At 45.3% G+C, this 16,686-nt stretch overlaps 1 long non-coding RNA gene across 1 annotated transcript; it reads right to left on the bottom strand.

Annotated features, from left to right (window-relative positions):
• Positions 1-1,445: 1,445 nt before the first annotated feature.
• LOC103900402 lies at positions 1,446-16,387 on the bottom strand. The gene is made up of 3 exons (XR_657671.1): positions 15,816-16,387; positions 10,361-10,446; positions 1,446-1,705 (listed from the first exon to the last, which is right to left on the bottom strand). It is a non-coding gene; the product is annotated as an uncharacterized LOC103900402 (long non-coding RNA).
• Positions 16,388-16,686: the final 299 nt, after the last annotated feature.

Raw genomic sequence — 16,686 nt, 5'->3', positions numbered from 1 at the left:
GATCAGGGATGCTGCTACCGCAAAAGTGATGTTGCTTGGCTTGGGTGATGCCTTGCAAGCCCAGAGAGGAGATGAGGCTCACTGTGCCAATGGCCGTGCTGGCACTACCGCGAACGTGGTGTTTGGTGTCTGGGGATGAGCATTGCCCACCATCCTGGTACCACCCCACTGGCAGAACTGACCTTTGAAAACAGAGGATGAGCACAAAGATCTCTGCCTGCCTGGGTGGCTGCAATGCACAGCTGCTCCAAGGCCTAAAGAGGACCATCACATCTTCGCATCCTGCAGGATTTTTGCTGTTTCAGAATAAAAACCACTCCCTCAAAAGCTGTTAGGGAAAAGCAGAACAAAACAGCTCTCAATACAGCTGCTGATTCGAGACAGAGCCTGTTATTGCCTCACCCACACAGCTTTGTATTCCCAAGTGTAGCTCGAGCCAGCTTTCACCCTCAGCATGGTGGTCCCTGCTGTTTCCTCCTGCAGCAGAGCTGCCTGAAGACACTTCTGTTTTACCTCTCTCCCCAACTCACTCTCACCCACTTGTTTCTGTCTCTATGCTGCCCCTTTTGGGGAAGAAGGGGGGTGGCTTTTACTCATTTTTTTAGTCATTTCACGAATCCAGTTTACAGCATCACAGCAAGGGGAAGGCAAAACGCAGTGTGGGAGGAAGGCAAAACCAGCTTAGCACAAGGAAACCTGCGCCCTCCCTGCTGCTCATGAGGAGGCAGTGTTTGAGCACAGCCCAGGACCACCCAAGAACAACCTCATCCCCAATATTTGGGCAATCTAGATGCTAAGAGTTGCCAGCAGAAAGGGGAGAAGAGGATTAAGTTCTTTTTCATGTAGTCCACAACTCCAGAGGCACAAGAGCCATTTGTTTTTGCCACCCTCTGTGCTGCACAGGACGCCTTGCAGCCACTTCACCCTCAGATGCCGTGCATCCCCTCTGCCTCCCCCAGAGAGTGAAAGACGGCAAATTTGGCCAAAAAGTACAATAGATCCTATAATAAATGGCCACCCTTGAAGCCTGTGGATGACAGTACACTGCTCTGCTTCCTCTGCAGCAAGGAAGACAGCCAGCAATGGAGAAGACGTAGAGGCGACACTAAAAACAACTTGAAAGCCTTAAGGAGGGGGAAAAAAAGAGCACGGCTATGGGGAGCCATTTAGCTCCATCTCCTCATGGCTGGGGAATTTCTCGCTGGCAGGACACGTGTCAGGCAGCCCTTGCGAAAAGCTCATTTTGCGGCCATTGCAGTTTGCTGCAGCATTTGCAGTGATCTCAGGCAGTAATCGAATCCACTGGTAGTACTTTGCTATCCATAAATCCCACTGGAGCCGAGCCCATAAATAGTTACACTGTAGTATGCAGCTGCAAACAGGCCAGGAGCAAATGTTCCACATAACGGCTGTTGGCTCTAATCAGACTGAGGAGTCGATCATATTTCCACCATTTGGCTGAGTTTTATTATAGCTACCCCTCTTTAAGGATACCCCTCACTGGTGAAGGGGAGACCACAGTAGTGTCAAACAGCTTCCTTGCAGGGGTGGCCCAAAGCAGCCCTTCGTTGCAGGGGCTTCCCCTATTCCCAGAAGCTTTTTGGAGCTGTTGTGTACCACTTTGCTCTGTCACTGAGGTGCTCCTCCTCCATACTGATGCTCCCAGTAGTGGATAGGAAGGGATCGATCAGATTTTTACAAGTGGCTGAAAAATAAGAGAGACAGATCTCAGAAGACAAAGTCTAAGAGACTAAGTCTAAGAGGGTCACCATAAAATGCAAACTTTCAATGAGCGCATATCCTACATCCAGGGATACCCTTGGTAGGAATTCATAGCTCATCTATCACCAAGGGAAAAGAGGACAAACCCCACCTGAGTGGCAGCTACAGCACGTTGCAGTTAGATGAAAGCTACGGCAGGTTGCAGTTAGGTGAAAGCCACACCAAGATACAGCACAGCAGTTCCCAGAATAGGGCTCGCCACCCCACCGGACTGCAGTGCTTAGTATTTACAAGCTTGACAAATTCATGTGCAAGAAGCTGGGCTCTGGACCAGAAGTGGGAAGTTGCCAGTGGAAGTGTTTGGGAACCCGGGGTGGTTCATCACCACGGAGGATAAGCTCTGAGGTGTTTATACCACCCAAAGCTGGGAAATACCCATTCCAGGAGGGCTGATGCCATGCTTTACAAGCATACAGAAAAGACAGAGCCTGATGTAGGGATCCCAAATGAGTACAAATGTTTGGGTTTTGGGAGCACACAGACCCTTTTTAAAACAGGACAATCATCTTCCATTATCTTTCCCCCTCTCTTTTGTTATCTTCACAATACCAATAGTTCCAATTCCCTGGTTTTCATCAGCAATAATCTCATTCATTCACTCCAATAACCACTTAGTCTTCCACTGAATAGTCTATGCATTCAAGTGTTGAATTACTGCCTTGTAAAACCGAGGAGCAATGATATTAGTACTTACTTCCTATACCCCTGATGTGTGACAGATGATATCAGTGAGGGGGAAGTAAAGAGACATTCTCAGTAACAAGAGAAAAATGGCCTGACATCCTTTCCTTGCTTTTCTCACTTTAAGATTTAAATATATGTGCTTTATAATAAGAGGGCCTGATCTGGGACTCTTCCCAGCTGCAGTTTTCACAAAACCTATAGGAAGGTGATCACCTTCTTACACTTCTGTCCTTCTTTCTAATTTCGCTGAAATAGTCCAAAAGAGTCAGAAATGTCACTGAGAGAATATAGAAATATGGACAAGCAAGGAAAATCCTTAAGCCTCACCTTAGGAAACCAGGCCAAGAAGAGTGAATCATATTACTTGGAGTACAGAAGTTGCAGCCAAACTATTTGGTTAGCAAGTGGATTAGATATACCTGAACAAAACTCTAATGATCCACAGGCAGCTTGGGTCTTCCTGAGATAAAATGAGGGATAAATTCTCCAGTGAATTCCACCATTTGGAAAAAGAAAACCCCACTGCATTACTAGCCTCAACACATTTTCTACTGTAAAAGGTTCATGCCGTGCCCATGAAGACAGAGCTGAGCCCTTTAATAATTTCAGATGATGGAAGTTTCACATGCCATCCTGCCACCACTTCTGACCTGAGCAGGACATGCAGCATCTACACCAGACAGACTGGTTTTCCAGGTGTGCTCCAACAACTGTCTCCTCTGTCCAATCAGCTCAGAATGGTGCCTCCACACCACTTTTGAAGGCAGCTTTGGGAGCTCCACTAGGAACTAGGAGAAAGCCTCCATCCACTTGGAACCATCAAAGGGTTGGACTCAAGCCTACGAAGTCTATACGTGATGCCCCGACAATTCTCTAAACATCATAATTTCATCAAAGGGAACGAAACTTATAGAACAGGGGCTGAAGGTGATGTTTGAAAGCTGCTCAGGTGAGACAGCTCTTTCCAGTGGACATGCCTTGCCTTGGACTAGGACTCAGCAGACAAATCTCCTTCCTCTGTCTGCAACTGCCAAGCTGGGGCTCCTCCAACAAGTCATTTGGCTGCTCTCTGCTTTGGTTTTCTTCCTTTTTTTTTTTCCCCCTCATTTTCCAGCATCTCTGAGGCAGGGTTTCTTATTATTTCTTGGTGAGGAATATCACACAGGGACCCCAGTTAGAGCTTGAAATCTGAAGATGCTTCTTTTGCATTTGCCATATTGCAAATAGTAACATTTTTACAGCACTTTCAAAATGCTCAAAAGCTGCTGAGGAAGAAATCAGTACCTAAAAAACCAAATGTACAAATATAGAACTGAAAGCAATGCAAAATTAATACTGTGTCTCCAACATTATGCCTTCCAAGTCTTCTAAGAGACTATTTGGGGAAAAATAGTCTTTACACAATTGCTTCATTTCCCAGACAAGGGAACATCTGAATCATTTCTCCTCTGATTAACCCGTTATCATCATACTCTGCCACTGATTATTCCCTATACTTCAGTCAGGAGCTACTACCATGGCAATGAGATGAACCTTGGCTGGATTCATAGCCGTCAGGAAGAAGGCAGCATCCCACATCTCAGATAGCTGCCAGCCCTTTTGCTATTGCAAAACTCCCTGCTCCCTGCCTCTGGCCAGGCCTGCCAGCTCAGCTAGAGGCGGGGAAAGCTGGGCAGACAACCCTGCTGCTCCCAGCCAGCATTGCTGCTCTGTGAAGGTACGTCACCGGGAACTAGACTGGGATGGAGTATTATTTGTTACTATGTGGATCACAACCCTGTCCTTTGCCCACATGCAAGCCCACCCCGTATGAACCCCAAGAAGTACAGAGCCCACCAGCAAGGAAATTTTAAAAGGACCATGAAAGTTTGAGGTGCTTTACTTAACCACTGCAAAGGTCATTTGCCTGCATGGAAACTGAGTTATAATGAAGTGTACCACATTTGCTGGCTAAGACTGCCAGAGAGCTATTAAAACCAGCAGGGATCTCTTGGCCATCTATTCTACAGCAGGCCAGGCACCCCAAGAGCCTGGCTAGCTGTTGCGCACATTTTCTTCAGCTCCAGCTACATCACTGGACGTAACCTTTAGATATGACACAGGGCTGGGAGCCTTGCATGGGCACAAATTTAGGGCTGGGAGAAAAGACAACACAGAGAAAAAAATCCAACTGGCGGTTTGTAATGGCCGTGGGAAGGTGAAAAGCTCCATCCTTCAGGAACATAGAGAAGGTGGGAACAAATGCATTAAAAAAAAAAAAATAAAGGCATACTAGCAGTCTCTTCTAACCCTGAAATGGAGAGCTGGAAACCACACTGAATTGTGATCTCCTTAAAGTGAACTGGAAGTAATAAGGTTCCCCATATCTTTGCTTTCCAGAGGGGTTGAGCACTTTCTGTTTGTCTCATGACAGCACTAGGATGGGAATGCAGGCTGCACAATGTGGCCACTGCGCAGACTTGTCCTGCCCCCAGAGCTCAGAAAGGAAAGGCATGCCAGACTGCTGTTAAACTGTTCCCATCAATTCAGCATCCTAGCATTTGCAGGTGATACCACTTCAATGTGCTGGGTACCAAAATCCTGTCTGTACATATTTTCCTTGCTCTCCCTATGCCTTGAACCCACTTGCCAGACTGCCTGGCTGTATTTATGTCTTCGCTTTTATCCTCCTCATACCACTGTTTCCCATTAGGTTCTTTTTCTCCTTAATTTGAACCCTAATCATGCAACATACAATGTACAGTGTACTACACATTCTTGTGGCTCCAAAGACATCATTAGAAGCAGACTTAGCTATCACTTTCTCTTTAAAAACCCATCAGTAGTAACAGATTTTCAAAGTGAAGTGAGTTGAGACACCTTGATTTGGAGGATGTTCAGTTTAAAAATCCATGAAAGGAGGCCACGGGGCTTTTGTTCGTTTGTTTTAAAGAGGAGAGTGTTCATCACTTTCTGAAAACACAGAATTGGTCTCTGAAAAATTACTTGTGACTACTGAAATCCTTGGCCAATAAGTAACAATTACCATCCTCATTACCGAGCAAAGGATGACAGGGAAAGCGGGTCTGCATCAGAGCGCACAGAGGGGAAGAGCAGCCCTCAGCCGCTCAAGCTGCCAACAACACACTCCTCCTGGCAGATGTCATCTTATCCCATGAGCTGCCACTGCCACTTTCTGCTGGCCTGTTTTCTTCAGCTGTCTAATCCTGAGCTGCAGCTGCAGCAAACACACGGCTCCTCTCCTCCCAGCGAGCAGACAGACCACAAGAGCGAATGTTCACAACTGTGCTGTGGCTTTGGGTTTCTCCTTCCCTTTGAAGGGACAGGACTGTGGGACAAAACACACTTGTCAAGTTAATTAGGAATTGGGGAATGTCAGTTTTGAACTCTACTGTGAACAAAGCAGATCTGCTAAATTAGATGTGTTGGGAGTGGGGGCAAGGTGCTTTTCAGCATTCACCACCCTCAGGTAGAGAAGCAAATGTGCTACCCAGGATTGCATGCTTGTATTAAATGTTAAAGCCCACTGCAGACTGAGAGACTTGGTTACGGTTCTTCTTTAGATACTGTTAAAATGATAAAAATGCTATACAAAATCCTTGTGGAAGTTGAACCTTTCAGAAGGGGAGATAAAAACTTTGCCTCCATAATGGCAACAAAAGGGAATTGTAAGAAGAAAAAAAAAAAAGCGATGCAAAGAGAAGATGGCAGGGACTGCATCCACACTGGAAGCTTCCTTGGGGACATCTCTACAGTGATGCTCTAAAGGAGCACAAGCCTCATCTAATTTTAAAAGAGACTGAGAGTCTCAATTGATTTCAGATCATAAAAAGCACAAATGGGAGAGAGATACTCCCAACACCAAAAGCAGCGGGCACAAAAATTACATTCCAGCCTCAAACCTCACAGGCTGGTAACTATGGCATTATTAAATGTACAGCAGCCCCCCACTCCAAGCTATCGTATAAAAGCTGTGCTAAACTGACATCCAACTTGGGAAGAGGGAGAAGGGAGGCACTGGCAGGAGGTTGCTAACATTACACCACTTCCCACCCCTCTGCAGACACATCCAACAAGGTGAAGGTTCCACCCATAGCCACAGACAGATTTCCAAATGTCTTGATTCTCAGATCCCTCAATTATCTCAATATGACTTTATCATAACAAGAAACCTGTACACTCATTGCAGGGTGTATTCACTGATTCAACTGCATCAGCAGTGTTGAAACTAGGAGATCGTATCTTTTTATATAGCTTCTATACACATGCTAAGTCCCAAAAGCTTATAATTTAATTCTAAGCAATCTCCTTTGCCCCTGCCAATTCACTTAAGCACAATAAGAGAAAAATTAATACAACATCTTCATCAATCATTATCTGTATGTAACATTCACAAGGACAAATCAAAACACACACATGAAATGATTTCACAACAGTTTCTGAAGGAAAAGCACTGGCTTGTGTTCACTGCAGCACATACAGTTTCATGTTATTGCTAGTTAAAAGTATTCAAACATTCAGCTAAATTGTTTACTTTAGACATCTACCAGGAAACAAAACCAACTCCACTTGCCCCACAGGGAATCAGCCATAAAACACACCACTGATAAAGAGGAGCCAAAATGAAACATTCGCCAGTACCCGCAAGGCAGAAATGCTCCACAGCAACAGACACCTGGAGACAACATGGCTACGTGGATCCCACATCCATAGCACGACGCCTGCCAGGGATTGTCTTATTATACTCCTAAGGAGGCTAATGCTACAACAAGGCATTTGAGATTGCAAAGGCGGAGGAAGCTCTTTTGTGATGAAGCCAACTTCATTTCATTTTAATCACGCTAATTGCAAAACACGACTGGAGTTCTGCTCTCTTGGGACAGTACGGGTGCCACAGACTATTGCTGAAATAGCAGGTAAATACCAGAAACTAGTGTTTCATTTCTACATGAGAGATGAAAAGCGTGTCTGAATTTTGTAAAAACCACTAAATACCATAATGGATAACGCTGTTGTACGAGTACAGAAAAAAAATACTACAAAATATGCACTTGAATTTCTAAATTGCTTCCATTTTGTGGAAATGTCTTATATTCTTTGGCAAAAGTCTTCACCAAATCTATTTACTTTACAAAAGTTTTTCAAAATATTTGCTTAAAACTAATGATGAACTTGTTATTGCAAAAGTTTTCTACCAGCATCACATTCTGAGAGTTAGACAAACCAGGCAGGAAATAAAAATACTATGTGGTCTACTTGTTAATCAAGACTGTCCAGATTTTAAGTTGTGAATAGTTACGTTTACCCATCTTTGACAAACCCAGAAAATGAAATTCATTTGCCAAAATGAATGGGTAAAAAAATTTCAAATGTGACAATTGCCAAACAAAAAGGGTGGCACAACTAATTTAAAGAAGTCATGAGGTTGGAGTTTGTGTCAGGCAACTCTTGCATGGCAGCACCACCTTTCAGGATCCAATCTCCCACCTATTTCAGAGCCCCCAAAACTACAGAAGTGAAGACTTCTTCCACTGCACTTACCACTGTCATTTAAACTGTCCTTGCTACAAACATTCATCCAAATCAGCTTTGGCACTTAGAGTCCAACTGCAGTTGCTGTTCCCACTTCTATGATCCAATATTTCTCAAGGAGAAAGGTAGAAATAACCTTATAAGCAAAAAGGGTTAAAAGTCACACCTGCACGTACACACACAGCAGCCCACAGCCAACTGTTGCAGTTCTGTCATCTTAACAGTTGCTTGGGAGAGATGAGTTTGGGACAAAAGTATTTAATAAAAATAACAGGCATTTCTGAACTACCTTTGGGGGTAACAGTCTTCATAAAGTGTGTCACCAGCCTCTTGCTGGCAGCTCTGAAGGCATCTCATATTGCAAAGCAACCGACTTTGACAGAAGTTTAACAAGCAGGAGAAAAACCCTCAGGGCTGGCTATTCAAGCAGAAATGGCTGAAATTGAAGCCTTGCTCTTATCGCACTCTGTAAGTGGACCTCCAAAGTCCTGATTACATGCATCTTACACAAAGTAGCAACTTTAAACGTAATAGTTAAAAGAGCTGCAGGTGGAGGCAGAGGCAGCTTGCACTGGCTGCCAAACACCGGGCACACAAAGCTTTCATAGGGTGTTTAAGGTGCTCAGTCACTCCCTACGGCCAGAGAGTCCCCGCCAGGGGGTCCTTCAGCCCTTGTGTTCCAACATCTCGCCCAATCCCACAGGATTTCCAGGTCCTGGATCCAGCAGCACCTTCCGTGACAGTCACTGTATATCTCCTGCTAACAACCTCTGATCTCATAGGTCACACGAGAAGCAAAATGACACTGTTGAGCATCACCGTGTCACTTGCTTCCCTACAGCTAAATAAGGGGTGCAGCAGCAGCAGGCTATTTAAAGAAAGCCAGCATAGCTACTTGACAGATCCTGGAGGAGAGACGTTATATGTGTATACATCACAGCTCCCCAAAAACCAGGCTTGCACCCACAAGCAGCTTCAAATGGGAGGATTTTGCAGTGCTTTAATGTCGGTGCGTTATCAACTTTGTTCTCATCCTAAATCCAAAACACAGCATTGTACCAGCTACTAGGAAGGAAATTAACTCTATCCCTGCCAAAACCAGGACATTTAACGAGGTTTGTTTTCACACGCAGAGGGAACACTGAGGTGTTACAAGCACAACACAAAAGGCCAAGCTCCATCACAGCTAGTTTTAAACAGCTTGGCCAATTTATCCAGTGTATCGCTGGCAGTGGTGAGACCTTCCTGCCTCCTGTAAGAAGCACCTGGCAGCTCACTGTGTGCTCTGTCCCCTTGGACTGCAGCACAACTGGTTGCTGCGTCTCCCCTCTCCCACTAAAAGCATTAAGGGACCCACATCATCTTCTCGTGACATTTCTAAAAGGAGGCTCTTTACCCCTGACTGGCTAGGGAAGTGTGAGGAAACCCTGCCAGGCCCTGCCTGCAGCCTCCTTTGCCTGCTGGTTGGAGGACACCTCTCCAGCCATGGGCCGGGCACTGGGAATGAAAATCCTGCTGAGGTAAGAGGACACAGTGCCATCAGAAAGCACCTGTTAATGCTATGGAAGAACTCAAGTCCATAGACAACATCGAGCTGAGCACCATGATGGCTGGGAGGCTGGAGCAAAGGCGCGATGTCAATTATAGAGGGATGCTACAGCTGGTGTGCCACAGGGAACACTCTGCCACCAAACACGATAGCTTCAAATCCCCAAACCTCCAAAGAAAAACATCAGCTCCATCTTTCCATGTCAATTCTCTACGTAGAGACACTTTTTACACAGGATGCTCAGAAACACTCATAGTAATTCATGAGAAAGGAGGAGCTCATCAAATGCTTTATGCTCATTTGTGTCCACTCAGATAACCACGGTACAGATTATATTCTAGATATTTGTGTGGATCTCTATCAGGGCTTAATAAGCCTTGACAGTGCTACTTAGATTCTTAAAACAGTTTTCTGAGATATGTACAATATGATTGATCATATGATATTGTAATTATAGCCCTCTCCCCGAAGAATATCATCTTCATGGATATGATTCAAAATGCACAAGTGTTATCTGAAACCTACATAGGTTCCATAAATCCAAAGTACTTACTGCTAGACATGGAAATAGCTGAAAAATTTTAGTTCCTACAGCTTCGTTCTTGCTGGGTTGTCTCAAGGTTTGCATATGACTGAGCTACATACCACTTAAATTCTAACACAACGGCAAGACTCATGCAGTCAGTTAGAAAACAGGGTGTTCTGGTGTAACGAACACATTACAGAGTGTCTGGGCAATTAGCAATATTTAAGCAAATGCAGACTGCATGCTTGGCAGAGACAGGATTTCAATGACAAGGACAGAGAACGTACAATCACAGAGAATGATGGTCACATCTCCAAGCTTCGGGTCTTGAAGGCTATCCATACCTCTGGTCATTAAGAAGTGTTACTGATGGCTGAAGAGAAAAAGAGGTCTAAATTGTGACAGCGCCAGATTTCCTAAAAACAGATACTATCTTTGAGTTTTGAGAAATTTCAAACCCAGACCATCCCTAACAGAATTGAGCAAAACTTAACCCACATCACATTAAGCCTGGTGAGTTATCCCACCAGCCAGTCTGGCCTTTAGATCCTGGGCTGACTCAAGACCTTCTGGAGTACTTTATGTCAAAAATGAGAGGGAAGAAAAAAGTGAAAGGAAAGAGGTTGATGCCCCATAAGTCACAATGAAACCTTCCAGGCAATGCAGGTATGTGGGGACTCCGTGCCATATACTTAGCTATCCTTTAATGCCCTTTCCAAGTCTGAAGTCACTCCATCTCCTAGCAGATTAAAATGGGACCTGAGAAAGACATAGTTCATTTTAAACGGGCAGTAATTTAACTCCTCTGCTGCATGCTCCAGGGAAAAGAGAGGAAGGGAAAGGCAGCGAATCTCTGCAGCTCACGGACAGGCTGTGGGACCCTGAAGCTGCAGGAATCCCAATTGCCCAAAGCAGCACCAATGGGGTTTTATCCCATGTAGTGTGAGAGAGCATGTGAGATTAACTTCTTATGTTGTGCCTAATCTTTATGTTTAACCCTTTGGGTTAACCCTTCGGGCCCGTCAGCTAGTGCTTTCCTTGGTAAAGAGTCCCGCCTGGTGGGATTTGATATGCACATTCTGCCCCAACTGCAGCCCTTGCCAAAGGAGCTGGGCAACGGGAGCAAGGCACAGCCTTGCTCGTGCATATTTTCATTACATTTAGCCAGGCACTTGCATTTCAGAGCCTGGTTCCTCAGTGATCTATAAACTGATGCTCATGCCGAAGAAACTAAGGCGCCAAAAAAATGATCAAAAGCTTTACAGGACGGTAGAAAGCAAACTGCAACGAGCACTTGGGTGACACTGTTTCTTCCTCAGGGAACAATGGCATTGGGAAGGTGAGCTGCCCGAACTTGAGTTGAAGGCAGCTCCCCAGTCATCCAGCAAGAGCTGAGAAGCACACACACCTTCAGGAAGCTGCTCTCCCCCTTGTCGGCCCTCCTGGGGGTGACAGAGATGCTCACGGGCTCTCAGAGGAACGCCTTGTATGTCTCACTGCCAGTTGCTGGGGGACACTGACATCGTCTGGGACAGAATTAGAAAACCTTGAGCTGGAGGGCAATGCAGCACAAGTGCTAAGTCAGCCGTAGGCTATATATGGTGCACCAGTTGGTGCCTTCTTTCCCCTTCTTCAGATACTCATTCCTTTGCCTGCCCCTTCAGCATGGTTTGACTTCAGCCTACGCTACAGCCCCGTGACTGCTGCGTGCCCCTGGCTGCATTCAGGCTACCAACACCTTACACAGCACTTGAAGGAGCCAAGAGGTGAATCCTCCCTCCAAAACACACCCACCACCTCCCTCAAGCCAACAGAGCCCTTCATTTGTGCACATAATCCAACCTTTGTGCCTTTATATAATGCTGTCTCCAGCATTCATCCATCATTGCCCACCACCTGCAAATCCCATGGTGGCAGCCCTGACTGTCTGCTGGTGACATTCCTGTTCAGTCACCTCCAGGTCTCCTCTCGTGCTGTGCCCTGCTCCCAGACCACCTTCTCAAGGACAGGGCACCCTCGTTGGACCAAGACCCCTGAAACATGCTGACCTGGCCATTTATTGGGCTTGACTCTCTTCTTCACAAGCTTCCACAGCTTATTAGGGTGTCCTGCAGCTGCGAGCATCTTGGACAGCAAATGGCTTTGCTTTTCTGTGCTGAAAGTGCTTTGCACGTTGTGAGCACTGACAAAGCCAAATCATTAGTAGATTAATTAGGCACCCTGTTGCACAGTCAGCATTACAGCCTGAAGATGAGATCTTGAGAGAGTTTGCTGGCAGCGGATCCCTGGCTTGTTACTTTAAGCCTGTGGTGAAACGTGCAAGAATCAAACCAGACAAGCAGTCCCGCTGAGGCAGTAATCCCTTTTGTGGCCAAAACCACATGTTTAAGAGAGAGCACAAGAACCTCTGCAGCATCTTGGTGTGGAAAAATGCACCCAGTCTTTATCAGTTCAAGAACTGCTTAAGCACAGTGAAATGGATTATATATTCCTTCCAAATTTGTTTTGAATTATAGTAACTCTGATATTCTTGATAACTGCCTAAATGCCCAGTTCCTTCCTGCATCTTATTAGGTTCTTGGCCTCAAATAGTCTCCCAGCAACAAGTTTCACAATCTAACCGGCGTTGGAAGAAACATCATTCCCACGTATTAGTTTTGAATTTCACTGAACCTCCCTTGTTTGTGTTCAGAAGGCTTCTCCATGAACTTCCCTGTACTTCTTGTAACTTTGGATAACGGGATCACTTCCCACTTATGGGCTGAATAAAGTAGGTGGTTGTACCAGGGCACAGCTCCAAACCATTGCAATCTTTCTCAAAGCTCCTTGCTTGCCAAATGGTACACGTAAACTTGCAATTTTTCCTGCTGACATTGCAGCCACCCAACCTTCAGAAGAGGAACATGGCAAATATTTAACGGCAACAGGTGTCAGATAGGAGCTGATCACAGGAAAGAGAGAACATGTCAGACAGCTGAAATGATAGAAGATAAGTGTGCATGGGACAGGAGAAAGGCTCCAAGAAGAGATTGGAATAGGTTGACTGTCCTTAAGTATTTGTAAACGCTGTCTGTATTCTCAGTGTTACACACCTTGCCTGAAAGCAAACTCCCACCAGAGCCTTCTGAGTGACAAACAACACTTCCCCTAGTGCTTGATCTGGTGTCCTGTGATGAACTCGCCAACAATTTCACAAAACAAAGCAAGGAAACCACATTTGAAGCAGGCACTCAGGGATGGACTAAACTCGCAATGGCCTTTTTGGTCATAGAGTAGTAGCATATAAATTAGCATGAACTTGCCCAAGAAGGATCTCTTCCTCTGTGGCCTCCTAAACCAGCCCTCTGGCTGCCCTGGCTATCTTGAGCAGAGCAAAGCACCCAGAAGGAAACCACTGGCCTAAGCTCTTCTGAGCAAACTTACCCTGGAAGAAGCATGCTTTACCTTCTGACCCCTGCGTGACACTACAGATACACTGTGACTAGTCTCAGTGTCTCTTGGGCAGTCATTATAGCATGTGTGGCTTGGTGGATGTATCAAAAGTGTAAAAGGAAAATAAAGTTCCTATGTGGATAATGAAAAACCAAGTGCCTTGTTTTTAAGTTATTGGCAAAATGGGAAGTTAATTGCATTTTCAGGCACTTTAGATAGCAAAAGGCAAAAGTATCAGAGGGAGGTCACTGTGAAACAGCAGAAGCAGCAGCGCTCACCCTTTCATCCAACAACTCCATGGCTTGCACAATCCCCTGAAATATGGGAGATCTAGTCTCCTACTTCACTGCATGGATTTAAACCATCGTCTCCCTCCTCCTGGAGGAGGGCCTGACTCCCTGGGCTATAGGAAACCCTGAGACAGAACCATCCTGTTAAAACTGGACTAGAAAGGCAGAGTCTTCAGAGTAATTGCACAGCGAGTGCAGCCCAGCACAGGAACTCCCACTTCCATTCTGGTGCTGCAATCAATGCCACCTCTATGTGACTTTAGCCTGCAAAAAGGAACATATTCCACTTCAGAAGTGTCAGAATGAATTATGTCAATGCTCCAGATGGAAAACACACACTTCCTTTATATTAATTCAACTAAATGCAGCCCAAATGCATAAAAGTTTTGTGTTGGCCAGAACAGCATCCTCATCAATTAAACCGCTTGTAAAAACCAGGCAAGCCCCAAGCAAGCTGACCCCTGTTTCAGTGAGGTAGCAGGACTAACAGGGCATGGTTTCCAACCAACAGCTTTCTCACTACTGGATTTTCTGGGGCCTTGTGAAATCTGAAGCTCCGTCATCATTCATTATGCCTTCCCTCAACATGGATTCTCCTGCAGGAGAGAAGCATCCATACACTCCCCAGGAGCTATGCACCCGATGAGGCAGATGCCAGTGATAATTCGCATCCCCAGCTGCTGCTGTTTTCCCTTAGAAGCAGACCTCGGCAAGTCCCAGCAAGCACAAGGGAGAGGCTGGGGGTTTGCTCTAGTATTCCTGCTTGCATGAAGCTGCTGCTCCCGTGCAAAAACACAGGGACACATCTCCTCTGCACCACCTGGGACGACTTTGCTCCCTAGGGACAGACCTGACGCACTCCCAGAGATGTCTTGGGACACATCTAAGCTTCAGGCAGATAATCCCATGGTGTCCTGTCCCAAGCCCAGAAAACTGACTGGATCCAAATCCTTAACCCAGCAACTGAAATAAGGACCTTCCATCCTCCTCCTCCTTTGCACCTGTTTATCTTCTCACCTGATCAATACACAATTATTTTGTGGCAGCCCTTCACAAAACCTCCTTTTCTGGCAGCATGAAGCATGTCCAGGCGCATCTGCATTCTTAGACAGGCCACACTGTGCGCAGCCAGCACTAAGTTCATGCTTCCTTTTTGAAAGCCTGTCTTCCTTTTAAAATATATTTGATGGTGGCTTTCAGGCTTATTTCATTGCAAACCTCAGGTGACTGTAGAAATGATTAGATCATCACTGGTTCTTTCTTGCAATTACTTAAAGTTCTCATAGGTGTAGAGGTGTATAAAAATTATTTTAGACTATTTCCACCCAAATTATACCTCCAGGATCCATTTCTGACGGTGGATTTTGCTAAAGTTTGGTTTGCGCAATGTAAAACATCAGCATCACTGGAGATGCCCTCATTAGGCCCCTCGGGGATGACAGCCCACAGGCTCCTGCTAACCTGCAGTGGTGCAGGAGAGGCCATGCCATGGCCTATCCAGGCACACCAGCAGAGTAGGGATCCCTCCATCAAGCACCTTGAAGGCAGCCAGCAGAGCTCATAAATCACAGGCTCTTTGTCCCAAAGCATTCACAAAACTAAAGGCAGAAAAAAGAAATAAAATCTCTCCTGGTCTGTGTTCTCTAAAGCACAGGCTGAGCCAAGGCTTCAAATTGTATGCATCAGTATAGGTCTATTGATTCAAAAGAGATGACTCAACTTCCCAAAAGTCTCTTCCTCAAGGTCATGGGCTGTAGCAAAGAAGAGCTCTGAGCACAGGTTTTCTTACATAAAAATACACTTTTAGCCACTCTCCATCCCTTTTTTTGGTGTGCATTTTTGTAAGTTTACCTTCCTTAAAACAAATTAATCTAAAATGCAAGTGATTGGATACCCTGCCAAACTTTGGATGCAAAGTGTCTGTCCAGGCCTTCAGACTCTAAATTTCTAATTACAAAACACTCCACAGTATAGTTCATGAGACAGAAATAAGGGCCCCCATCAAAAGCCTTGCACTTACTAGCACAGAACCTCAGGAGTCTGGAGAGTAAATCGGAGAGAGATTGCTGGACGAGGGAGGGACAATCAGCAGTCCTGGATTTTTCTGCAGAAAACCTCAATCATATGGACCCGGGGGAACCATCAGGTTTGAAAGAGTTAGAAGCTGTTTTGCAGTGCTGGAAAAAGTCTACTGAAAACAGAAAACCCATCTTCTCCTGAAAGTTGTGTCTCCTGGAGAGCATGAGGAGCAGGGAGGTCCATCAGGAGACTGAGGGCTGGAAAGATAAACAAGAGACACAGGATGGGCCTGCAAACAAGGTGAAAACAGAAGTGCCTCCTTTGCCTGATGGCTAGTTTCCAATCATAAACACATTACAAAAGGAAACCTTTTGTGTAGGAAAACATAACATCCAGCTGATCTCCATTCTATCAGGGCACAGCTTATCCCTAGGAGAGGAAAAAGAAGATCAAAGGAAAAGATTAAAGGAAGCAATTTTCAATTTTCAACACAGTCTTAACATGATAGAAAGGAATAGTAAGAACAGCTGAAAGACACTCAGGGTCTGGGAGAGGCGCCTTGGTTGAAGGTACTGCAGTGTTTTCCATATTTGTCTGCTTTATTTTTAAACACCCAGAGCCTTTGCTTGATCAACACTTCCTTGTAAAAGAAGGAAGCAGAGGAGTGAGGGGCTGTGGGGAAGAGAGGCAAATGAGGTTGGAAATTGATGATCTTTCCAGCCATAAAAGTCAAAATTCCTACTTGAAACCGAATCCTCCTGGAACACTACACAGGCATGGGAGAAAAGGGGAGGGAAGGAAAGAAAGATTTATTACTTAAGCAGAACTGAAATTCTGATGAGAAAAAGGACTGTTCAATCCATGCCCAAATG

Source organism: Aptenodytes forsteri, unplaced genomic scaffold (assembly GCF_000699145.1).
Source record: "Aptenodytes forsteri isolate BGI_AS27 unplaced genomic scaffold, ASM69914v1 Scaffold340, whole genome shotgun sequence".
Classification (NCBI taxonomy): Eukaryota; Metazoa; Chordata; class Aves; order Sphenisciformes; family Spheniscidae; genus Aptenodytes; species Aptenodytes forsteri.
The sequence above is the reverse complement of the archived record's forward strand: the minus strand, read 5'-3'. Positions and strand labels throughout refer to the sequence as shown.